General features: G+C 42.4%; 1 protein-coding gene across 1 annotated transcript in view; it reads left to right on the forward strand.

The window, feature by feature from the left end:
• Positions 1 to 12,410: 12,410 nt before the first annotated feature.
• The window catches only part of LOC126470355 (epidermal growth factor receptor kinase substrate 8-like protein 1), a 190,309-nt gene continuing 175,639 nt past the window's right edge, over positions 12,411 to 27,080 (forward strand). The window contains exon 1 of the mRNA XM_050098147.1: positions 12,411 to 12,647. The gene's annotated coding sequence lies outside the window, so the exon portion shown is untranslated. The remainder of the gene's footprint in view (positions 12,648 to 27,080) is intronic.

A 27,080-nucleotide genomic window follows, 5' to 3' on the forward strand; every position in this document is an offset into this window, starting at 1 on the left:
CTCAGGTCAAACTGAACCGGTCATTGACTGGAAATGGTTGCGTTTGGCTACTTGGAGACTATTTTCAGCCATTCTTGGACTTCATGTACCCAAATCATTATGTAATTATTATGGATGACAATGCACCATGTCACCGGGTCGCAGTTGTTCGCGATTGGTTTGAAGAACATTCTGGACAATTGGAGCGAATGATTTGGCCACCCAGAGCGCCCGACTAGCGACGTAATCGAGAGGTCAGTTTGCGCAAAAAATCCTGCACTGGCAACACTTTCACAATTATGGACGGCTGTAGAAGCAGCAAGGCTCAACATTTCTGCAGGGGACTTCCAACTACTTGTTGAGTCCATGCTATGTCCAGATGCTGCACTATGCCGGGCAAGAGGAAGTCCGACATGACATTAGTAGGTATCCCATCACCTTCATCTCCTCCGTGTACTGCAGCTGAGAAGAAATTAAAGGCACTCAAAACAGATTGCAAAACTGAAACTGAATACTCTGTACCATTCAGTATTGAAGAAGTAGCGACCGCCATAAAAAAAAAGTGAAACAGGGAAAGCCCAAGGTTTTGATGGCATTCACGCAGAATTCCTTTTGCACAGTGGGAAGTATGTGAAAAACCTGCTGGTTAAGTTCTCCACAAATCTTCTGCAAACGGGCAACATACTGCACGAAATGAAACGAACTGAAGACGTAGCCTTATTGAAACCAGGTAAACCAAAAAACAAGCCAGAAAGCTATCGACCCATTGCTTTACTAAGTATGCTATATAAACTTCTGGAAAGAATGGTGTACAAAGAATATCTCACAGTATCTTCGAACATATACCGCTTAAACAGGCAGAACTCAGACCTACCCACAGCTGCATAAATCAAGTCCTTTCCCTAACTCCCTTTATAGAAGCTGGCTTCCAGAATCGAGAAAAATCATCAATCCCATTCATTGATCTGACGGGTGCATATGATACTGTCTTGAGGCAAGATGTCGTATTGAGACTTCTATAAGTGATCCTAAGCCCAAAACTTGGCAGTCTGCCGGCCGCGGTGGTCTTGCGGTTCTAGGCGCGCAGTCCGGAACCGTGCGACTGCTACGGTCGCAGGTTCGAATCCTGCCTCGGGCATGGATGTGTGTGATGTCCTTAGGTTAGTTAGGTTTAAGTAGTTCTAAGTTCTAGGGGACTAATGACCTGAGAAGTTGAGTCCCATAGTGCTCAGAGCCAGCCTTGGCAGTCTAATCAATGATATGCTCAGTAACGGCTGTTTCCAAGCACTAATGGGCAACAAGATGAGTTTGCAGATGAAGCTAAAAAATGCGCTATCACAAGGTTTTGTTCTGGACACTCTACTGGTTCAGTTTGTAAATATCAGAAGTGCTTGGAACCACATCAAAAAAATTTTGGTGTGCTGACGACTGGGCACTCGCAACGAGGCATAAAGATCTTGAAGTTACCGAGTCCGTATTGACCAATGATCTATCAACTATTGGTGGGTATTTCCGCAAATGGAGGTTGCAGCCAAGTGAGCCTAAGACAGAAGTCTCAACACTTCACCCAAATAAGAAGTTGGACAACAAAGGGCTCACTGTTCACCTTGAAGGAAGATTATGCAGACATAACAGAAACCCGAAACACGTACGGGTAACGCTTGATCGAAAACTCAGTTAAGAACAGCTGCCAAAATTAAGATAACATCCTCCAGAAACTTGTAGCTCATCGTTAGTGCTGCATAAACACTCCATACTTCAGTCCTGGGACTGGTTTATCATGTTGCGGAATACTGCTCAGCATCCAGGATGAATAGTCCTCACACAAAACTTGTTGATACACAGCTCAACCATACCAAGAGTCTTATAACCGGTACCATCAGACTCACACCTCAGCAAAGGTCAGCATAGGTCTCGTCGCACACCCCTGGAAACCCCAAGAATGTTAGCTAGAAAGGGCTTTAATACTGATAACTACTTGAGACACTCTTGGCAGTTTAATGCTACGACAGAACAACTTAACATGCCAAGCATATCGACCAAGCCACCAGGCTTTCAATTGCCACGAAAGGTCTCGTCGGTTCTTGACCGGAAAAGAACCAGCACTGGAAGGTGCGCCGATTCTTTGCAAAAGTTGAAGAAAATAACTTTATCAAGTTGTGAATGTAGCGCTGAAAAGTAGACTGTGCGCACGTAATTCAAGAATGTCTTCTGGGAGCATTACCTGGCAATCAAGCAGATTTCCTGGTGACGATGGAACGATCAGGAGACTATATTCGTGGCTTGGAATTTTGTTTGTAGTTTGAAATAGATGTAATATTATTTGTTTGTGATATAGCCATACGGTAAATAAAAAAAGTATCTCAGCTTGGCAGAGCACTAAAAGGTCCAAGTAGAAACAAGGACCCTGGTGTAGATAATATTCCACATAAAAAAAGTATCTCAGCTTGGCAGAGCACTAAAAGGTCCAAGTAGAAACAAGGACCCTGGTGTAGATAATATTCCATCAGAATTATTGAGATTCTTGCGAGAGTTGGCCGTAAAAATCTATTATGCCAGGAGTGCAAGATACAGGCTAAATTCCCTCAGACCTCAGGAAGGATGTAACAATTCCCGTTCCAAAGAAAACAGCCTGTATCTTGCACTCCTGGCATAATAGATTTTTACGGCCAACTCTCGCAAGAATCTCAATAATTCTGATGGAATATTATCTACACCAGGGTCCTTGTTTCTACTTGGACCTTTTAGTGCTCTGCCAAGCTGAGATACTTTTTTTATTTACCGTATGGCTATATCACAAACAAATAATATTACATCTATTTCAAACTACAAACAAAATTCCAAGCCACGAATATAGTCTCCTGATCGTTCCATCGTCACCAGGAAATCTGCTTGATTGCCAGGTAATGCTCCCAGAAGACACAATATTATCTATGTGTTCTTTTCAATTTAAGTCGTTCGTAACTGTAATTCCTAAGCGTTTAGTTGAATATACGGCCTTTAGATTTGACTGCCTTATCGAGTAACTGAAATTTAACGGATTCCTTTTAGCACTCATGTGGGTGACCTTACACTTTTCGTTATTTAGTCTAATCACCGCAGCAAGGCCTGATTTAATTCGTCTATATTACATTACCCTTGCTTTTCTTTTGTTGATGCTCATCTTAGAACCTATTTTCAAGATATTATCCATTCTATTTCACTACTCTTCCAAGTCCTTTGTGTCTCTGACAGAATTACGTCATCGGAAAATCTCAAAGTTTTATTTCTTCTGCCTGAAATTTCTTTTTCCAAATTTCTCCTTCCTTTCCTTAACTGGTTGCTCATTGTACAAACTGAATAACATTTGGGATAGGTTACAACCATTTCTCAGTCGCTTCTCAACTACTTCTTCCCGTTGATGCCCTTCGACTCTTAAAACTACGATCTGATTTCTGTACAAGTTGCAAATAACCTTTCACTCCAAATATTTTACCCCTGCTACCTTCAGAAATTCAAAGTGTATGTCCCAGTCAACATTGTCAAAAGCTTTCTCTAAGTCTACAAATGCTATACCCTTTACCTGAACCTATATTCTAAGATGTGTCGTAGGGTCAGTGTTGACTCGCGTGCTCCTACATCTCTGCGAAATCGAAACTGACCTTCCCCGAGGTCGGCTTTCACCAGTTTTTCCATTCTTCTGTAAATAATTCGCGTCCGTATTTATCAACTGTGTCTTATTAATCTGATAGTTCGGTCACATTTACACTTGTCGGCAGCTGTTTTCTTTGGAACGGGAATTGTTACATCCTTCCTGAGGTCTGAGGGAATTTAGCCTGTATCTTGCACTCCTGGCATAATAGATTTTTACGGCCAACTCTCGCAAGAATCTCAATAATTCTGATGGAATATTATCTACACCAGGGTCCTTGTTTCTACTTGGACCTTTTAGTGCTCTGCCAAACTCTTCTCGTACTAATTATACTTTAAAATTTGTTTAAACAGACGAAGCCAACACTGTCAAGAAACCTGAGCCTCATTCTTCTATGCTATGACACAGAGACGTGAAGTGCTATGCTCTCCTTTTATATATCTGCATCTGTATCTACACGGATGCTCTGTAAATCACACTTAAGTGCCTGGCAGGGAGTTCATCGAACCACCTTCACAATAATTCTTTATTATTCCACTCTCGAACAGCGCGCGGAGAAAACAAACACCTATATCTTTCCGTGCGAGCTCTGATTACCCTTATTTTATTATGATGATCTTTTGTTCCTATGTAGGAAAAATATTTTCAAATTCGGAGGGGAAAGCTGGTGACTGAAATTTCGCGAGAGGATTCAGCTGCAATGAAAAACGCTTTTGTTTCATTGATACCCACTCCATATCCTGTATCATGTCAGTGACACTCTCTCCCCTATTTCTCGATAATACAAAACGTGCTGCTCTTCTTTGAACTTTCTCGATGTACTCCGCTAATCCTATCTGGTAAGGATCACACACCGCATAGCAGTACTCCAAAAGAGGACGGACAAGTACAGTGTAGGCAGTCTCTTTAGTAGATCTGTTGCATCTTCTAAGTGCTATGCTAATAAAAAGCAGTCTTTAGTTCGCCTTCGACACAATATTATCTATGTGTTCTTTTCAATTTAAGTCGTTCGTAACTGTAATTCCTAAGCGTTTAGTTGAATATACGGCCTTTAGATTTGACTGCCTTATCGAGTAACTGAAATTTAACGGATTCCTTTTAGCACTCATGTGGGTGACCTTACACTTTTCGTTATTTAGGGTCAATTGCCAATTTCCTCACCATACAGATATCTTTTCTAAATCGTTTCGCAATTTGTTTTGGCCTTCTGATGACTTCACTAGACGATAAACGACAGCATCATCTGCAAACAACTTAAGACGGCTGAACAGATTATCTCCTAAATCGTTTATATGGGTGAGAAACAGCAGACAGCCTGTAGCACTACCTTGGGGAACACCAGAAATCACTTCCGTTTAACTCGATAACTTTTCATAGATTACTACGAACTTTGACTTCTTTGACAGGCAACCACGAATACAGTCACATAACTGAGACGATATTCCATAAGCACGCAATTTGTGAGATACAGTGTCAAAAGCCTTCTGGAAATCTAGAAATACGGAATCAATTTGAAATCCCTTGTCAATAGCACTCAGCACTTCGTATGTGTAAAGAGCTAGTTGTGTTTCACAAGAACGATGTTTTCTAAATCCGTGTTGACTGTGTGTCTATAAACCGTTCTTCAAATGGTTCAAATGGATCTGAGCACTATGGGACTTAACAGCTGTGGTCATCAGTCCCCTGGAACTTAGAACTACTTAAACCTAACTAACCTAAGGACATCACACACATCCATGCCCGAGGCAGGATTCGAACCTGCGACCGTAGCAGTCGCGCGGTTCCGGACTGCGCGCCTAGAACCGCGAGACCACCGCGGCCGGCTATAAACCGTTCTCTTCTAGATAATTCATAATGTTCGAACACAGTATATGTTACATTATTCCACTGCACATCGACGTTAATAACATGGGCCTGTAATTTAGTGGATTACTCCTACTGCCTTTCTTGACTATTGCTGTGACATGCGCAACTTTCCAGTTTTTGGGTATGGATTTTTCGTCAAGTGAACGGTTATATATGATTGTTAAGCCTGGAGCTATTACATCAACATACTCTGAAAGAAACCTTATTGGTAAATGGTCTGGACCGGAAGACATGCTGTTATTAAGTGATTTAAGTTGCTCCACTACTGCGAGGATATCTACTTCTAAGTTACTTATGTTGGCAGCTGTTCTTTGGCAGCACTTTTATCAATAGTATTTCCATTGCTATAGCGCAGAAAAGGCATTGATCGTGTCTTGTGACTAGCATACTTTACATACGACCACAATCTCTTTGTACCATCTGCCGGGTTTCAAGACAAAGTTTCATTGTGGAAGCTATTATAATCATTTCGCACTGAAGTCGTACTAAATTTCGAGCTTCTATAAATGATTGCCAATCTTGGAGACTTTTCGTTCATTTAAATTTGGCAGGCTTTCTTCGTTGTTTCTGCAACACTGTTCCAACCCGTTTTGTGTGGCAAGGGGGATCAGCTCCGTCGTTTGTTAATTTATTTGGCGTAAATCTCGCAACTGCTATCAATACAATTTCTTTGAATTCAGGCCACATCTGGTCTACACTTAGATTGTTAATTTGGAGGGAGTGGAGATCGTCTCTCAGAAAGGCGTCAAGCGAATTTTTATCTGATTTTTTTTTGTACAGGTATATTTTTCGTTTATTTTTGGAGGATTTGGGAATTTAATATTTAATATTCAATTTCGCTACGACAACCCTGTGTTCATTAATCCTCGTATCCGTTTTCATACTCGTTATTAGGTCAGGATTATTTATTGCAAACAGGTCAAGTGTATTTTCACAACTGTTTATTATTCGAGTGGGATTGTTCTGGTGATGAAATGAAGTATGTAAATATGGCCCGCCCGGCTAGCCACGCGTTCTAACGCACTGCTTCCCGAACGGGAAGGCGTGACGGTCCCCGGCTCGAATCCGCCCGGCGGATCAGTGTCGAGGTCCGGTGTGCCGGTCAGCCTGTAGATGGTTTTTAAGGCGGTTTTCCATCTACCTCGGCGAATGCGAGCTGCTTCCTCTTATTCCGCCTCAGTTTCACTATGTCGGCGATTTCTGCGCAAACGCTGATCATGTACGCGTACACCCTACTTACTCTACTACACAAACTTTTGGGGCTACACTCGTCTGGTATGAGACGATCCCGGAGGGAAGGGGGGGAGGGGTGTCCATTGGGGGCCGAACCGCACAATAACCTTGGGTTCGGTGTGGGGTGGCGGGTTGTGAAACACTGAGGGGTACGGCGGGGACGAAGCCTCTCCGTCGTTTAAAGGTCCCCGGTTTAAATTTAAATACACAATTCACACACTATGTACATATGGCTCAACACGACGATGATGTCCTGTTTAAAACGCACTTCATGTTGAGAACTGCCTATTTTCTGAACTTGGAAGATTGTAGAGTCTTAAAAGTCTGGGCAATCCATAAGAGAGATTTCACGTACGTTGCATACGCCCATTCCCACGTTGCGCGATAGTACTGTAGAGTGGAAACGTCAGAGAATTAATAAACTCAGACACCGCTCTGGCAGATCTAAGAAACTAACTGATACTTTTTACCATACTACACTGAATCGCCAAAAAGACTGGTATAGGCATGCGTATCTAAATACAGAGATATGTAAACAGGCAAAATACGACGCTGCGGTCGGCAACGCCTGAATAAGACAACAGGTATCTGGCGCAGTTGTTAGATCGGTTACTGCTGCTACAATGGCAGGTTATCAAGATTTAAGTGAGTTTGAACGTGGCGTTATAGTCGGCGCATGAACGATGGGACATAGAATCTCCGAGGTAGCAACGAAGTGGGGATTTTCCCATACGACCGTTTAACGAGTATATCGTGAATATCAGGAATCCGGTAAAACATCAAATCTCCGTCATCGCTGCGGCCGGAAAAAGATACTGCAAGCACGGGACCAACGACGACTGAAGAGAACCGTTCAACGTGACAGAAGTGCAACCCCTCCGCAAACTGCTGCAGATTTCAATGCTGGGCCGTCAACAAGTGTCACCGTGCGAACCATTCAACGAAACATCATCGATATGGGCTTTCGGAGCCGAAGGTCCACTCGTGTACCCTTGATGACTGCACGATACAAAAAAGCCTTACGCCTCGTCTGGGGCCGTCAACATGACATTAAACTGTTGATGACTGGAAACATGTTACCTGGTAGGACGAGTCTCTTTTCAAATTGTATCGAGCGGATGGACGTGTGCGGGTATGGAGACAACGCCATGAATCCATGGAACCTGCATGTCAGCAGGGGACTGTTCAAGCCGGTGGAGGCTCTGTATTGGTGTGGAGTGTGTGCTGTTGGAGTGATGTGAGACCCCTGATACGTCTAGATATTACTCTGACAGGTGATAAGTACGAAGCAACCTGTCTGGTCACCTGCATCCTTTCATGTCCATTGTGCATTCCGACGGACTTGAGCAATTCCAACAGGACAATGCGACACCACACACGTCCAGAATTGCTACAGAGTGGCTCCAGGAACACTCTTCTGAGTTTAAACTCTTCCGCTGGCCACCAAACTCCCCAGAGATGAACATTATTGAGCATATCTGGGATGCCTTGCAACGGGCTGTTCAGAAGATATCTCGACACCCTTGTGCTCTTACGGATTTGTGGACAGCACCGCAGGATTCATGGTGTTAGCTCCCTCAAGCACTACTTCAGACATTAGTCGAGTCTATGCCACGTCGTGTTGCTGCACTTCTGCGTGCTCGTGGGGGGCCTACACGATATTAGGCATGTGTGCCAGTTTCTTTGGCTCTGCACACATAGCAACTATCGGAGACGAATTCCATTACAGACAGGTACAGAGATCCATGACGAAGCTGGGTACAGAAATGTGAGAGGAACTTGTTTTTAGGCCTATTCTGCGCCCTAGGAATCACAGATCATTAGAGCTGGCTAATGTGCAACATGTCAGAGTGATGTAAACAGAACCACCGTTGGTTAATGCAAAAATGGAAAGAGATTTTATGCAGGGATGAGTGACGGCACTTCATGACCCAGGCGAGTGAGTACCTGGCAAACGATACTCATCGTAGTGTGTGTTTGTGATAACAGTGAAATTTGGTGAAGGTGGTACGATGATATGGAGCCGTTTCTCCTAGTTTGGGCATGGATCATAGTTTTTCTCAATAGCATTATAAATTAATCGCTTTGCGCGAACATTTTAGATAATAGCGCACTTTCCAAGTTATACACCGAGGTGGCGCAGTGGTTACCACTATGGACTCGCATTCGGGAGGACGACGGTTCAATCCCGCGTCCGGCCATCCTGAATTAGGTTTTCCGTGATTTCCCTAGAGTACTTCAGGCAAATGCCGGGATGGTTCCTTTGAAAGGGCACGGCCGATTTCGTTCCCTATCCTTCCCTAATTCGAGCTTGTGCTCCGTCTCTAGTGATCTCGTTGTCGACGGGACGTTAAAGTCTAATTTCCTCCTCCTCCAAGTTGTAAGAAAAATTTGAAAACGCACCTTCTGTCAACAAAACAATGAGCATTGTGTTGAGGGAGATCAGATGAATTTAGTGGAAGGTGACCAGCTAAGACCCCTGTCAGACATCTTAGAGATGCTCTATAGGCTCAGTAACGAGCCAGCTGTGTCAGTTAAAAAATCTGGCAAGGAATACTGGCTATAAGTCAGGAAGAAAGGACAAAAATTCGTGTTTACTGTATTGGAAGTTAGTGAGCTTTCCAGAAGATTAAAGCACACTCTTCGTTATATAACAAGAATAAAAATATATATGTTCAGTAACGTAGATAAAATATCGGAAGAATCAGTGTCAATGAGGAACTTGAAACTTTCAGCACTGGGCAAGAGCGTCTGGAGGAACTATGGCTCAGGTTTAAAAGAACAGTTGACCATGCACTGGATAGATATGTACCAGTAGAACAATTAATAATGGGAGGGACACTTCATGGTATAAAGTCACTGTAAAGAAACTTCTGAAGAAACAGAGACTGCTGCATAATAGGTATAAAACAAATCTTAGAGCTATAAGTAGAGAGATGCTGAATGAAACGCGTTTGGCTGTCAAGAGTCCAATGCGTGAAGCCTTCAGTGACTACCGTAGCAGAATATTGGCAAATGATATTTCACAAAACCCAAAGAAATTCTGGTCGTATGTAAAGGCCGTTAGTGGCACCAAAGTTAGTGTCCAGTCCCTAGCGAATGAGACAGGAACTGAAATTGAGGGTAGCAAAGCAAAGGCTGAAATGCTTAACTCTGTTTTCAAATATTCCTTTACAACGGAAAACCCAGGAGAATCACCGCAATTTAATGCTCGTGCCACTGAAAAGATGTGTGAAATCAGTATTAGTGGCAGTGGTGTTGAGAAACGGCTGAAATTGTTAAAATTTAACCAAGTTCCAGAGCCCGAAGAGCCCCTCTTCTAACTATAATCTGTCGCAGATCCCTCGAACAAAAATCTATGCCCAGAAATTGGAAGAAAGAGCGGGTAACACTCGTCTACAAGAAGGGTAGTAGAAGTGATCCACAAAACTATCTTCCAATATCTCTGAAATCAATTTGTTGTACAGTCTTAGAACATATTCTAAGCTCAAACCTAATGAGTTATTTTGAACAGAATAACCTCCCCCCCATTAAAATATCGATCATGTGAAACCCAACTCTTACTTTTCTCGCTTGACATACTGAAAACTTTGGATAAAGCCAGTCAGACAGATGCAGTACTTCTTGATTTCCGAAAAGCATTTGACTCATCACCACACCCACGCTTGTTGTCAAAAGTTCGATCATATGAGGTATCAAGTGAAATTTGTGGCTGCATTGAGGACTTTTTGCTAGGGAGGACACAGCCTGTTATCGTGGAAGGAGAGTCATCGTCAGATGTGGAAGTAAATTCGGGTGTGCACAAAGGATTTTTGTTGGAACCTTTGCTGTTCATGTTGTATATTAATGACCTTGCGGACAATAATAGTAACCTCAGACTTTTGACAGACGACGCAGTTACCTGTTATGAAACACTGTCTAAAAGAAGCTGCATATATATTCGGTCAGCTCTTGATAAGGTTACAAAGTGGTACAAATATTGGCAACTTGCTTTAAATGTTCAGAAATGTAAAATTGTGCACTTCAAAAATCGAAAAAAGGGTAGTATCCTATTACTATAATATCAATGAGTCACAGCTGGAATCGGCCAACTCGTAGAAACACCTGGGTGTAACACTTTGGAAGGTTATGAAATGGAGTGATTACATAGACTCAGTTGTGTGTGGAGCAGGTGGTAAACTTCGGTTTATTGGTAGAATTCTGGGGAAATGCAATTAGTTTACATAGGAGACTGCTTACAAATGACTTGTGCGGCCGATTCTGGAATACTGCTCAAGTGTGTGGGATCTGTACCCAACAGGACTAACAGGGAATATTGAACGTAAACAGGTAATGGAAGCACGAATGATCACAGGTTTGTTTGACCGGTGGGGGAGTGTTACAGTAATGCTGAAGAAACTGAACTGGCAGACTCTTAAAGATAGACGTAAACTATTCCGAGAAAATCTATTAACAGAGTTTCAAGAACCAGCTTTAAATGGCGACTTTAGGAATATACTTCAACCACCCACGTATAGCGCACATAAGGATCGTGAGGGCAAGATTAGAATAATTACAGCATTCACAGAGGCGTTCAATCATTCTTCCCGCGCTCCATACGCGAACGGAACGGGAAGAACGCCTAAAAACTATTGCATTGGGACGTACCCTCCGCCATGCACTTCGTGATGGTTTGCTGAGTATGGATGTACTTGTATGAAACTGAGGTCAGTGGACTTTTGGCTACGAAGGTGCTGAATAATCCTGTGTCAATAAGCTTGCTGTGAACTTCCATATCATTAGGCACTACAAAAAAAGTTTGTTAAAACAAGCTACCGGTGCGACTATATACAGCTGCTTTTGCTGTTTCTATTCTGTCGGAACAAGCGCTCGACCAGTTATGAGTGTGTTGTCAATGGGCAATACCGAAGAACGAACATCAACTACAAATTGATGGGAGATTATTCTGATAGGGAAACATCTCTAGGAAGGATACAGATGTGGCCCTCGCATTGACACCAAAACAGAAGTCTCTCGAAACGCTTAATTTCGTGCACGGCTTGTACTATTAGTTACTGGCGTAATTGACAAACAAAATGTTCCAGAATTTGAGTGTGGTTTTAATTGCAGAAACGTTACCATTGGTACTGTCTGAGGTCGAATGCAGCCAGGCTGTTTCCTAGTACGAAAGTGAAATAAAATAGATATTTTACACATTTTTGTTTATTTTTCACTTTGCGCTATAACACAAAATGTGGCGGAAATTATGTTACAAATGTCACAATATACCGCAGTTGTCTCAGTCCAAGGTGGATCGTCATTGATAAACAATATACATTAGCATTTTGTGCTCTCGACATGTAAGAAATACAGTCTAAAACACATTACGAAGTTCCAGAAGTAAGGTTTGTTACAGTTAACGGCGCATTTGATTCCTCGCAGAGCATTGCTATAAACACCTGAAAGTCCACCAAAACGGAGGAGATTTTATCGCTTTGTGCACACAAAGCATGTTAAATGAACTTGGACTTACGTTGTATCATCCTAGGGCAAATTGTTTCCAGACGCACGTGAGATCCGTACCTCACTGTGCGGGTAGATATTGCAGCGGCACGCTGTACCTGGTGAATTCTTTTTGTGCGCAGCTGTTCTGCAGGCTGTGGCTGTGGTATGCGAGGGCAGCTACACTAGCGCCAGCCACTGTGTTCTGCTGGAAGCTCGCGAACTGTGTCGTGTATACGTGGGTTCGGAAGTGCGTTGTCCGAGTGTGCTAGCTCCTTCTACAAATTGAGTGATACCTTATCGTTAGAGCAGTGCAAAGCAAAGTTCGAAGTATCGATATAATATGAAAGCCGGAAGTCGACGTGCTTGAAGTAAAATCTATTTACGTTTTTGTTAAAGGTTGCTTGTTGTGCTGCTTATAGCTTCTCAGAGCATGGAGACTGTGCACCAAACAAAAGTAAGTTGACTTTTTAAGTATTTTGTTGGATTGGTATGAATGTAATGAGGAATTATGTGTCGCATGAATGTCGATTTCTAGCTTTATGGCTCCACATTCTGTAGCGGCTTTATTTAATTTAGAGTGAAACACCCAAGAAATATATGTGAATTTTGCTGCATGCCTCGAATGGTAAGGAAACAGTCAAATAAAAATCGACAAATAAATTTCTTTTGTGTGTCAATATAATGGTGTTAATGTAATAAGTACTGTGTCGAATGCTTCATACCACCAGTGGGCGCGGCCTTCCAGGTCCATATTGGGTCTGCATGCCCGTAGTTATACAGTTTGACACGGTATGCAACCTGTTGTGTTTGCCGTTTTTACACCTGTAGTCGTTATTGTGCGATATTGTATTCGGCTTGTGGCTTATTCGGAATTCGCGTTCTATGTCAGAGCTGGATAGAAATTAACGACCAAGACAAATTGCAGCACAGAAACAATTTTAAATGAATATTTACAAATGATTACTCGTACCTGGACTTTTAATACACTTTTAGAGAGATTATTGAAAACGTTGTTCTTAAAAGCGCGGTTGATATAGTCAGTTGTTTTGTTCCATTGCAGAGGTCTTTTAAACATGTCAATGACTTTCATCACTCATTTGACCTAGAGAAAATTGGAAACTAATCGTAACAGATCGGTGTTCGTAAGGATTGTAGCTGCAAACGAATAAGCGTTTAACTCGTAAAAGTATAACAACAGAAGAAGTTTTACGTTCGCTAAACGAAGGTCATGACTTGTGTAGTTACATATTCCCTTCAGCATCAATTGCATACGGATAATCACTGAGATTTTGCCCTAGGAGAATATTTCGGTATTTGTTACATCCATTGTAAACCTAACATTCTTTTAGAAATCTTTTTCTATGGCGTTTGCGGATAGGGAACAGCTGGAGACTTCGACGCCCGTACAGACACGAAATCGTAACAGCGGTTTCGCATTGGTGATCAGCGGACAGAATATTTTCATTTTTAGGGGAACGGGTGTATTTTACTTATTATCTAGATAGAAATGCAGTAATCTCATTTACTTACCGATTTTGGACTGAATCACTTAAACATGAAATGTACTGTCGGTTTGATTCAGTTTTGCGTATATATGTATTAGAGTAAGACGTTAGTTTTCTTTTAGTTCGTCAATATTTTTACTCATATGAAGTTCTCTTTATTATAATGTAACGTAATGATTTATCTGCTGTGATCTTTCTGGTGATTTTATTGAATTTGCACGGTAAAGTGAGTTGGTGACACATTAATTCACTTAACGTTCGTACTTTGTGAGGATTTCTCTTGCATTTCGTGTGGTGTCGGCCTTAGTAACGAACTCGAGGAGTTAACAAAATATTTTGTTCGGAAAATCGTCTGTTCTTTTCCTGCAGTACAAGTACTAATTGTCGTTATTAATGTAGGTCTGGGCTCACAATGAATTAGTAAACAAATATCATCATTACTCCAATATAATATAATATAATTATTTTAAGAAAGAGGAAAATTTTCGACGCAGAACTGTGAGCTTCACTTTCCTGAAAACAAATACACTATACTAGTATTGTACATAAACTGAATCTATATGAAGACACTAGCGTGCGACTTATAGGATGCAGACGCTACAAATAATTTGTTTTGTGGACTGGACGTGCTAATGTTTAGCAACAAAAAACTTTGGGTTGGAATCCTGTCGGGAAGTCCACAACTTTATCTAAAGAATTTACATATTTCAGAAAAAGAAGCCGTGCTTAACTGGATTCTCTTTAGACCACCCACTCCATAGGTAGCTCGGGTAACCTCACAGCTCTCGGAACATTACATGATAAACGTAATTATTTGTCCTGTAATGACAAACACCGCGGCATGAATTACAATCTGTTTTTTAATTTTACAGAAGACATTGAGTTCCTCTCCTAAAAAGATATCGATTGACAAACTATCAGAGTAGCAAAGGGCTTAATGAGACGCACCTATGTTTGCTTTAGATTTTCATACCTTTTTCTTGATCTCATCGACATAGCCCTCTTTCTAGATGTAACACAAAGGTTAAAAAGGACAAGAGAGACAGTTCCACCCAAAGCTAGACCGTAATAATTTTTTATAAGCGTTGTAGGGAATGAAGTTATTCCGATCTTACTAACAGCCTTCTTGACTGCTATTTTCAAGGGCCGTTTAACAGAAAACAAGTACAATCTGACGAGGGGCAGATTTATTTGGCAATTCATAAGAAAATATAAAAAGAAATATCTATTGACTCATGTTTTGCCACCACAGGTATTTGTCGTAAGGTTCTGTCTCGCTGATATAACCAAGAGCTCTGGATTAGTAGCACCATGGGTGCACTTTTATATAAAGTATAATCTTTAAATTTACCAATATAGGTGCTCTGTATTCGTTGTCCATGTCATTCGAAGTGAAAACTCTTAATACCTCAGAGGCAGGAGACCCGAACGTAGTTCCTTCCTCTAATATGTTACGGTGAATTACCAGCCATGCTTCAAAGCTGGCGTGAATTTTATGAAATTGTTAATGATTTCCTGAAGAACATTTCGCCACACCACCAAACACAACTTCCAGCAATCGAACATTAGTGAGTTGTGGTGGCCCAGTTACTATACGTCTTCCAAGCGGATTCCAGACATATTCAATAGTATTCCAGTATGCTGGTCGGACCTTTCGAGAGATATCTCACTTTTTAGTCTGTCGTTCACCAGTTGAGCTCTGTGCTTACAGCACTGTTGTCCACAAAAAGGAAATGATCGTAAATAGCGGAACGACAAGGGAACTCATCACTGTACCGAGCAAAGAATCTCTTCACCTGACATGGATGTCCTTTCATCAGCCAGATATGATTCCTGCCCTCAATGTCCCTCTGTATCGAAGATATTGGTATATTTGGCACACTCGTGTGACGTTATTGCACTCTCCATATGTAAATGCGAAAATTGGTAACCTTTACACTAAAATACTTTTAGCAAGAAAACAAAACACAGTTACATTCGGCGTACCTAATCTGCGGTGATCCTCATCGTGCACTACGGTTTTAAGTTAATGAAAAGAGTACACAGGTCTTCGAGGTTTGAGGCCACTTTCGGGAGGACGACTGTGAACAGTTGCGGTTGACATTTTGCGTATTGTTGCAGTTTGGAAGAGTCCGTGCAATTGAGCTGCATTCTAAGTACTACTCCAGTCGTCTTTGAGCAGGTCACGTACTTTCCGAATACTTCTCATTGTTTCAAATCGAGTCCACAGCCACGAAATTACGCTTTTGGATATTACACCAGCATTTGAAATCTCGCTGTAGCTTACCAATTTCCAACCTACCAAACACCGTATCACAAGTTATAACATCAGTATCCCTCAGGCAGAGACCAGAATGAGAATAGTAACTTCCGTTTCTTCAGTACAAGGAGCGTGAACTACGACAGATGTTGAGTGACTTGTTAAGACAGGTTCTGCATCGAGTTTCTTCTCCCGCAGAGCGCAAGTGTCCCTCAGTTCGAAACTTCAGCATCGAAATATCAGACCCATCGACTCGTGGCAGTCCAAACATTTTTTACGAGCGGGCATTGTGGTTCTTTTTTTTAGTTTTCCCACATGCCGCAGCTGAATTGTTCGAAAAAACGCAATTCTTGGAATGATGGTATGTGAAGTACACTGAGGTGACAAACGTCGTGGGATGCACATATACAGAGGGCGGTAGTATTGCGTGCCCAAGGTAATGCGTTGGCGGAGCTGTCATTTGTACTCAGATGATTCATGTGAAATGGTTTCTGACGTAATTATGGCCGCATGGCGGGAATTAACAGACTATGAACACAGATTGGTAGTTGGAGCTAGACGCATGGTACATTCCATTTCGGAAATCGATAAGGAATTCAATGTTCCGAGACCCACAGTGTCGAGAGTGTGCTGAGAATACCACATTTCAGGTATTACCTCTCAATGCGAACAACGGAGTGCGGATAGCCTTCACTTAACGACCTATGGCAGCGGCATTTGCGTAGAATTGTCAGTGCTAACAGACAAGCAACAGCGCGTGAAATAACCAAAAATCAATGTGAGACGTACGACGACCGTATCCGTAAGGAAAGTGCGGCGAAATTTGGCGTTAGTGGACTATGGCAGCAGACGACCGACGCGAGTGTCTTTGCTTAGAGCACAACATCGCGTGCAGCACTTCTTCTAGACCCGTGATCATATCGATTGGGCGCTAGAAGACTGGAGAAACCGCGGCCTGGTCGGATGAGTCCAGATTTCAGTTGGTAGGAGGTGATGGTTGGGCTCGAATTTGACGCAGACCCCATGAAGCCATGGACCCAAGTTGTCAACAAGGATCTGTGCGAACTGGTGGTGGTTCCATAATGGTTTGGGTTGTGTTTACCTGCAATAATCTGGGTCCTCTGATCTAATTGAAGCGATCATTGACTGGAGATGGTTATGTTTGGCTACTTGCAGACCATTCGCCGCCATTTGCGATGGAATTTTTATGAATGACAGTGCGCCATATCACCATGCCACAGTTGTTTGCGACAATTTAAGTGAATGGTTTAGCCAGCCAGATCGTCCACCATGAAACCCATCGAACATTTATGGAACATAATCGAAAGGTCAGTTGGTGCACAAAATCCAGCACTGGCACAAAAATGGTTGTGAGCACTATGGGACTTAACATCTGAGGTCATCAATCCCCTAGACTTAGAACTACTTAAACATAATTAACCTAAGGACATCACACACATCCATGCCCCAGGCAGGATTCGAACCTGCGACCGTAGCAGTAGCGCCGTTCCCCACTGAAGCGCCTAGAACCGCTCGGCCACAGCGGCCGGCGCACTGGCAACGCTTTCGCAATATGGACGGCTGTAGAAGCAGCATGACTTAATATTTCTGCAAGGGGACTTGTTGAGTCCATGCCACATCGAGCTGCTGCACTACACCGGGCAAGAGAAGGTCCGACACGACATTAGGAGGTCTGCCTTGACTTTTGTCCCAGGTTCGATTCTCAGCGAGGTGAGGGGTTTTTCACCTGCCTCGAGATGACTGGGTGTGTGTGTTGCCCTCATCATTTCATCATCATTGATGAAAAGTGGCGAGATTGGGCTGAGCAAACGTTGAGAACTTGTACGGGCGCTCATAACCGCGCGATTGAGTTCCCCACAAACCAAACATCATCATCGTCATGACTTTTATCACCCCAGTGTATTCCTGTTGGCATACGAAGATAAGTCGATTTTAGTTTGATGTCATGTTGACATCAAGGCAATTAGAGAAATATTACAAGCTGTGTTGGACAAGAATATTGTTGTAAATCGCTCATAATCTTGTTGAAAGAAGCATCGCCTGAATCATCTTAACTGATCTAAGAAAACTATGGCAAATCCAAACCAAGACGGCCGACAGGTATTTGAGTCTTGCGACTCACGAATACAGTACAGTCTCTCTATCAACGCGTCACTTCGATCCCACGCGGCCGGCAGATGTGGCCGAGCGGTTCTAGTCGCTTCAGTCTGGAACCGCGCGACCGCTACGGTGGTAGGTTCGACTCCTGCCTCGGGCATGGATGTGTGTGATGTCCTTAAGTTGGTTAGGTTTAAGTAGTTCTAAGTTCTAGGGGACTGATGACCTCGGATATTAAGTCCCATAGTGCTCAGAGCCATTTGAACCATATGATCCCACGCGCTCCTATGAAAGTTGTTGAAACGCAGCTTGTGTTAAATTTTGTGCTGGGTCTGCGAGGCATACCGTAATTCTTCAAATATCTTATTTCTCAACATCATCTGGATGGGTAGCTCTGCAGAATAGGACAAAATTCATTTAAAGTTATCATATTGGCTCGACAGCGTAATATACAAATTCACATTTTGTGCTTATTATTTCACATTAACTTCAGGTTAAATAGGCTGCAGTTCAGTTTGCATTTATTTGTCCTAAGGGCGAAATTAAGAGGCTATATTGTATAAAACGTTACAAATCTGAGAAATATTAAAAGGAACTAAAATACTACCAGGAGATCCTGGAGTGAAAGTACATTGTGCCGTTAGATATACATTAATTCGTAACTCTAAATGTACTGTACGTTTCTTCTCGCTTAATTCTTTTAATTTTAGCGAAACCCTGTATAGAAGTTCGTGGCGAGATTGAAAAATTTATATTTTTTTCCATCATGTATTCAGGCAGTCGTTAACCATTGATGTTCGAATCCAAGCCAAACTGCTTTAAATGTTCAGAAATGCTTGACCAATTGAAGTGCGCCATGGCGGTGCAGAAAAACTTTTACTGATAGACGCGTCAAGATAGACGTCAAAGATCCCGAGAAAGATTATTTACGAAGTTTCAAGAATTAGCATTAAGTGAAAAATCTAAGACTATATTATAACCCCTTACGTATCGTTCACATGGGGGCTACAAAGACAAGGTTAAACTAATTGCAGAACGCAAAGAGGTAATTAAGCAGTCATCCTTCCCGCGCTCCTTAAACTAATGGACCAGAAGAAATCCTAATAAGTAATACAGTGGGGAGTACCCTCTGCCATGCATTCACAGTGGTTTGCTGAGTACAGATGTAGATGTACGCAAATAATTACTTTTTACATATTTAGATGGCATAGCACTGAAAGTTCGAATGCAAACTGTTCTATAAAATACATACTGATGTATTTAGAAGACAGTCATAGTAATGTCACGTTGAAAATTCAGACCCATGTTCTTAGGCGAGGCTTGAACGCAGGTCCTTCGCTTCTCAAGGCAACGAGATGGTCCCGAGAAAAAGTTAGAGTACCTTTTGAACAAGATTTCCCCAGTGTATCATGGAATAAGCGCATGTGAAATTATCAATGATGATCAATCTGTCGGATGGGGACATGAGATTGGCCGCTTCATTGGTGTTATTCGAGAGGAATAGATTATGTGTCGAAGCGAGTTTCACCCTTTCCCTTCTCTCTGTAATCGTCATTAACAACACAAACATGAGCTATATTTTTATGGTCGCAAACAGTCACATAAGACTGTTAATTCAAATGTTGATATTGCTTTGAGGGCGTAACACTACGTGTCTCGGACGTCTTCATCTGGTAGCTTATTTGCTGAAGCAAACACATCTGCCGGCCGGAGTGGCCGAGCGGTTCTAGGCGCTACAGTCTGGAACCGCGCGACCGCTACGCTCGCAGGTTCGAATCCTGCCTCGGGCTTGGATGTGTGTGATGTCATTAGGTTAATTAGGTTTAAGTAGTTCTAAGTTCTAGGGGACTGATGGCCTCAGCAGTTAAGTCCCATAGGGCTCAGAGCCAACACATCTATATGCCGTAAAATAATATAAAACTTATCCTAACTTAACTTTGTCTATCAGTATGTTTGCTATTGCTGAGGTCTATTGTTTGTTTAACATCAGCAGCTGGGTAAATTCAACTACTGCGCAGGTCATGAGGAAGCAGAGACTGGTGTTGCATTAATGAATTCGTGGCGTGATGTCGTAACACTACACACGCTTTTTTTAATCACTTCCACGGTTTTCGTAGGCTTAGTTACTTTACAGAACATTGTTTATGTTTTGGCCCAATGATGTATAGTTTTCGCTGCTTCCTCATGGTGAATGCACTTGTTAAATGCACTCAACCGCTATTAAACACAGGAAAAACATCAGCAACAGCAAACAGCCTGTTATAATAGGTTAAGTTGTAAAAGAATTACTAAAAAAAAGACATAAGGTGATGGACGAAAGCTCGAAACACGTACTGCTGTGCCCATATAAGCAATAAGAATATTTGAATGAATAATGTTATGTGAGTGACTGTACCCATAAACATATAACTACATTTTAGGTACAGTAAAGGACAAACAAGAGTCAGAATGACTCACAGTGACATTGAACGTACTCATCACAAACACCTACGCTGGACAGATGCACTTAGCATACAAAACTCTTAACTGCCTTTCCAATTAGGCGGATGAACATCCTCTCCTGGGCCTCCCAGCTTTGCGACCTTATCTTTACTGCGGCTCCACTGTGGCGATTACGCCATCTTCATATAGTGTAGCTATAATACAGTGTTCTTTCGGTTATGCTTGATGCACTTTTCTTGAGCTTTGTAACAGTCTACCATTGTGATAGAGAGGGAAGAAGCTTGTCATCCAGAAGGTGAGTGTAGCCCCATCGATGGAAGTTTACGTTAGTGACAAGACATCCCGTTTCATTATTTGCCACAGATATTACATAAAACATGACAACCACATCACCTGCTAGATCTCTGCCTCGTAAACGGCCGCTGTTCTAAACTTCATGAAGATTCCAATAACCTGTACGCCGGGCATAATTACTTTAGAGACAGTGACTCGTTTATAGCTCAGAGGACTTTCCTCCGTGACCGAGGAAGGAATGAAGATTAGGTTTAGTCTCGAGATAATTACAGATGGAGCACAAGCTCTGAGTGGATGAAGAATGTGCAAGGAGATCGGCAGTGCCCTTCTCAAAGGGACCATCTCTACATTTGCCTTAAGTGATTTAGGGATTGTAGCAATATTTTTGTGATGGTAAAGCGAAACCACGAAAACGGGAATCTGATCTGTCCGTGACTGAGGTCTCAGAATGTTAACAGTGAGAAGAATCTTTTTAGTATCGGACGGCCAGTTGAAGTCGCGGCGGTGAAAGAAACTTCCCTAATCCTATCGTGTCATAAACAAGAAGGAATCTTGTTAGCGTAGGGTTCGTATTTTAGTGCATGCAAGTTTCCTGGATCATATTTCAATACTTCCAACATTGTACTATGGACTGACGACAGAGCAGCGTGATATCTTCGCTTAGGCTAATCCTATAGGTTTTTTCTCTCTCTCTCTCTCTCTCTCTCTCTCTCTGTGTGATTGCTCTGTGTGCCAGCTTTTGTTTTTACACGACTAACTTTCATTTTCGTATTCATCCTTGAAAACACAGTCATAGTATTGTAATTCGTAAACAGTCTTTACAGTCATCCATGGTATACAGTTACACATCTATACCTTATATACACAAGGCAGAGGAAGTTATTGGCAAACCTACTAAAATATAACCTTGCTATACGTGCAATGTGTAAATTGTTAGCTTATCATAACACGCAGTCACTGAGTAGGTGGTCTGACCTTCAGGTAGAACGAGGTCTTTTTTTTTAATACTCCGGAAAGCTGCTTGAAATTAAGGCAACAGATAGGTTTCAGTTCCAAGTAATGTTGGCCTAGGTCCACAAATAAACGCAGTGACCACTAAATGTCGCTTGTTTGTTTTAAGACAACTTCAGCTGAAATACGAGGAGGATGCAATGTTACGTACAGTGTGTCTGAAATGGCAGGACCCTTAACAGCCGTTCCAGTGCATGACTGACTTGCATACCAGCCACAGATTGCGAACTGCTATTGTATTCCCCTCACCTATCGTGGTCATACATAATGTGATCTGCGGTCCTGTGAAAGTTGGCACGAATTGTCTTCCTTCACTTTATTTACGTTTTAATCACTGTATTTACGTTTCACGTAGGACATCACTGATTACTTTGACAACTATGTATTTCAAAAGTCAAGAAAATGGGCGCTTTCGTACATGCAGACTGTTTTCCTTTCGGGGGCGGATGGGACGTTTGAGAATAGAAGCTAGAATTGAATGCGAATTCGTGCACGAGTCTATCACCGCGAGTATGCAAGTCAGATTTAGTATTTTTTGTATGTAACATTTAAGCTTAACAGCTGGAAAGTCATGTATACACTTGTACTATAACTTATGGAGAATTTTACTCCCTTTATCACTATGAGTACTCTTTGCACATAGACTTGAATTTAGTGATAAATTACCGAATATGTTATATGAAGTCAAAATGGATTTTGCACCCGAGGCTTATATATACAACGATGAGCCAAATCATTATGACCACGTGTTTAATAGCGTGTTCTTCCACTTTCCAAACACAGTACAACAGCCATTCTGCTTGGCATGGATTCTACAAGTCCTTGACAGGATTGTAGAACTATGTTGCACCAGGTGTCTACGCAAAGGTCAAGCTATTCCCGCAAATTACGGGCACGGAGCTAGCGCCCGATATGTCTTAAAAAAAGTTCGACATTAATGTGAGTGGCCCCTCAAGCCACTGTAGCACGATTCTGACCTTGCAACACGGATAATTATCCTGCTGGAAGATGTCATCGCAGTAGTGGGAGGCTTGAAGCATGAAGTGATACAAGTGGTCCACAATAATGTTCACGTAATTCACTGCTGTCATGATTCCTTCGATTACCACACAGATCCCATGAGAAGCCCAACTCAGTGTACCCCATAGCATAATTCTGGCCTCATCGCCCTGCAACTGCAGCGCGGTGCATGTTTCGTGCAACCATTTGCCTTGATGACTGCATGTAAGGACACAACAATCGACCTGGTGTAACAAGAAATACGATTCATTCGACAGGTGACACGTTTCCATCGAGCCACGGTGAAAACTCAGTGATGCAGTGTCCACTGCAATCATAACTGACGATGTCGTTGGGCCAACACAGGAACACGTAGGGGTCGTGTGTTTTTGAGCTCCATGTTCAACAGTGGCCTTTGACAGTGTGCTCCGAAAGCTTTTGCCTGCAGTAACATTGTACTCAGTCGTCAGATCTGCCACAGATCGCTGCCTGTCCTGAATTACACAGTGGGGGATCCTCCGACTTCCACGTTTTGTGATGAGACGTGGTCGTCCAACACCATTCGTCCTACTCGTTATTCCACCATCCTTCAACCACTTTCCATTGGTGCTCACGAAAGTAGCACGCCAATAGGCGACCAGCTTCGCTGTTTCAGAGACTCACGTTTCACTGTCGCCGAGCGGTTCTAGGCGCTTCAGTCGGAAACCGCGCTGCTGCTACGGTCGCAGGTTCGAATTCTGCCTCGGGCATGGATGTGTGTGATGTCCTTAGGTTAGTTTGGTTTAAGTAGTTCTAAGTCTAGGGGACTGATGACCTCGGATGTTAAGTCCCATAGTACTTGGAGCCATTTTTGAGACACACGTTTCCAGCCGCAACGCCACAACAATGTGCCATGTGTCAAAACCGCTTATATAAGTGTATTTCCGCATTTACAGGCCGTATCTTCGCTATAATGACTGCCCAATCGTCTCTCGTCCTATTACATTCTTTACTTGCTGCGTCACGTGCCTGCAACACTACCAGAAGGCATTCATCCTCGCTGTGGGCAGTGATCATAATGTTTTGGCTCATTGGTATATACCACTCGCCGCCTTCAGTTTTAAGAAGCCCATCATTGTTTTTTTCTTTTATTCTCTCCTTTTTGGGCTGCTATGTTTTGAAGAATAAAAAGCGCTTACTTAGTTGCACTTGGTGGAACATACAGTAGTTGCACCAGTTTTCTCAGTTTGATGTAGGGGGTAAAAATCGTTCGTTAGTGCAGCCACCATGTCGAAGAACGTGATCCTGTTAGTCACGAGTTAGGGTCGCACGCTGCCGCGCGCCAACTTAATCCGTCAAGTCCGACTGGACATGTGGGGCGCCAGTGTGCCAGCTTCCCCTCTTGGCACTAATTGATGTGGCGAATTATAAGTTAAGGAAGAAGTCTCCTGCGTGTCGTGCGCTGCGGTCAGTGCACAACCTGCTGCGGAGAGATTTGCTCTCAGCGTTAGAGGATACCACATTAACAGAGCCAGCTACGCTACTGAGTCATTAGGTAAGTGTGGTTGCTGTTTGAAATTATTGTGAGGGAACGTCCACCATCTGTATGGTAAAATTTTGATGGAGCAAGAAAGCTGGGACGCTATTCTCTAAATGGTAATGTGGGAAGTATGTGTAGAAATTTGATGGAGTGTCCTGTACCTTCATCATAGGTGGGTTTTAAATACTCGTATAAAGACATATTAATTACCAGAGTGTTTAGATCTATGGAAGATAATGTAATCCCACCCAAAAAAGAAATATTTAGATGTCCATGCTGTACGGACAAATCAGATATTACGTTTACCTAATTAAAGATATCTATACCTAAATTAAAGGGATTTTCTGCAGTTTTTAATCAGCGATTCGTGTTTCATCACAAGTTGTACGGAAGTGTCACCTGTCGTCACAAAAATCGGATGCTGCCGAAAATCTGCATTTGCATGTTAAGTCAGTCTTGTTCACGTCGTTTTCGAAGGAAGCAATCAACGCAAGAAGCTAGGAGTTTTATATCAGGGTCATTAGAAACGGGGCATTAGCAAAGTTGCACAAGAACAGAGAAATAAATCGGGCCTGGGTTAATTAAAGGAATTCGCCTTAAGTGATGTTTTGAAATCAAGGGCAACCCACTTCAGGAAGGCCAAACGGAGATTCGAAGCTTGCTCCTCTGGAATACGGGTCTATTGTTTTAATCAGGCGTCACGTCGATCAATGTAGTCTTTGTGGAAAGTAGGGAAAGTATATTTTCCATCCACGTCGAACATCTTTGGGATATTAACATTAACTATCTGTTACAGGAAACACAGGAAGGCGTAAGATTTGTTGATATGTAGGTAATTCGTCGTTATCTTCTCAGATGATAGGCTACAGCATAGAGAAGCACTAGAAGTTGTCGTACTTGAGCGCGGAAGCATTCTGAAGTCGCATGCAGAAAGACGGCATGACGTACTCGGCCGCGTGGGATTTAACTCTTTAAGGAAGTCGCACTGCCAGTTTTTCCGTTTAAAAACGTCTGAGCAACTAACTGAGCAGCCGAATAGAGGTTTAGTAACCTATCGATGAGAATGCTAAACAAAAGCTGTACCGGCACTGATGCGTGAATAGATCTTTCCCCCCTATTTAAAGACAAAGGATTCAAATATTCTGTATAATTTGCATCGACAGAGTGTGTTTGTGTGTGTGTGTGTGTGTGTGTGTGTGTGTGTGTGTGTGTGTGTGACTAAATTAATGATGGTGTTAGTTATGTCCAGTCGCAGTTCTTGAAGTGTTTGGACTGCTATGAACAGAGACACAAGTCTTATTCGTCGCTTTAAGTTTGATTTTGCTAACTTGAAGAACACTGTGTATTGTGCTTCGTCACGGATAACACACGTTAGTTGAAATATTTTTATTTTCCGTCTCTTACAACCGCACACATAGTTAGCAACGTTGAATCTGATAATTTTCGAGATCTTATCACGTAACTGAGTGATGATCGGATCAGAAGTTTTCAAGAAATCGAAGTTTGTTTCCCTTATGATTCAGTAATATGTGGATCGTTTGGTTTCACAAATGGCGGAGCTTATTCACCGCACGCCAAGACACCTGCCCGCAACGCATCACATTCGCTGGGGCTAGCGCATTTGGTTGATTGACGTAGGTAGCAGTGACATATATGGTCCGAAAGGATAAGTGAAGCAAAGGTCAGGTGCCACTTGCAGCGACTAACTGATGAGGGCTAAGCCCTAGAGGTAGGAGCACCGAAATGTTCGGCATGTAAGGAATTTGTGCGGCTGGCAATGAAGTCTCTGCAGAGCCCCTTCGAAAGCTGCTTTCTTTAGATGGGACGATATAGTCTCCTCTCTAGATTCGTCTAACAAATTGTTCGTCAAATTTAACAGTCTAGTTGTAAGGGTGCGGTGAAACAGAATAGCACCTCGAAAACACTACTAAACTTGCACATCTCCAGCGATGATTGCTTTAAAAGAGTTTTTCTCTAATGTGAACGGATTAGCAGACTTTCGTCATGATCGATTCTGTTTCTGTTGCTGTTAGTTGTCTGGTGAAGCCAAATGTTTGCAGTTCTCTATCACTCGACAAGAGAATTCCCGAGTTCGCTTAGAGAGCACTTCCAGTGCGGTAACTATTGTCTCCTTAGTCTTTGAAAATTAATGCGCACTTCAGTTCCCCGTCAGAAACGTGTCTGCTTGTTCTTGTATTGAATTTTGATGTTACTTTAGGCAATCAGTGTAACTGTCTTGTTATTCGTTGCTGATCGTGTTGAGCGTTACGCTGATGCGTCTGCTAAGTGTTCTAGGTGAATTTTCTAGTAACCAAAGCAGTTGAATCCATTATGATTCATCTTTCAGACGCAGACACGCCTTTACGCTCTCAGCCTTGTCGAAAACGGCGTAGAGTAAGTGCATCTGCTTGGCAAGGTGATTCTTCAGCGAAAGCTACGTCCAGTGTTTCCCAGGTCCTGTTTTCTTGGAATAATCTGGTCGGCACTGGCCTTGGCCTGGACATCCTGACTACATCAAAACCTGAAAAAAAAAAGCCGGAGCTTCGTATGTTGAAAAATTTGTGTTCGTAACCTTTTCTTTATACAGAGAGTTAACCTCTGGGGAAGGAATAGAGGACTTAAAAAGAAGCAAAAAAGTACAGATACACATATGGTCAATTTATTTTTGTTTCCTTAGTCACAAACACTTTTTTGTTGTCACAAATTTGCTTCGTTTCGTTCTTTTTGTTTTAATGTATC

This window comes from Schistocerca serialis, chromosome 3 (genome assembly GCF_023864345.2).
Source record: "Schistocerca serialis cubense isolate TAMUIC-IGC-003099 chromosome 3, iqSchSeri2.2, whole genome shotgun sequence".
Classification (NCBI taxonomy): Eukaryota; Metazoa; Arthropoda; class Insecta; order Orthoptera; family Acrididae; genus Schistocerca; species Schistocerca serialis.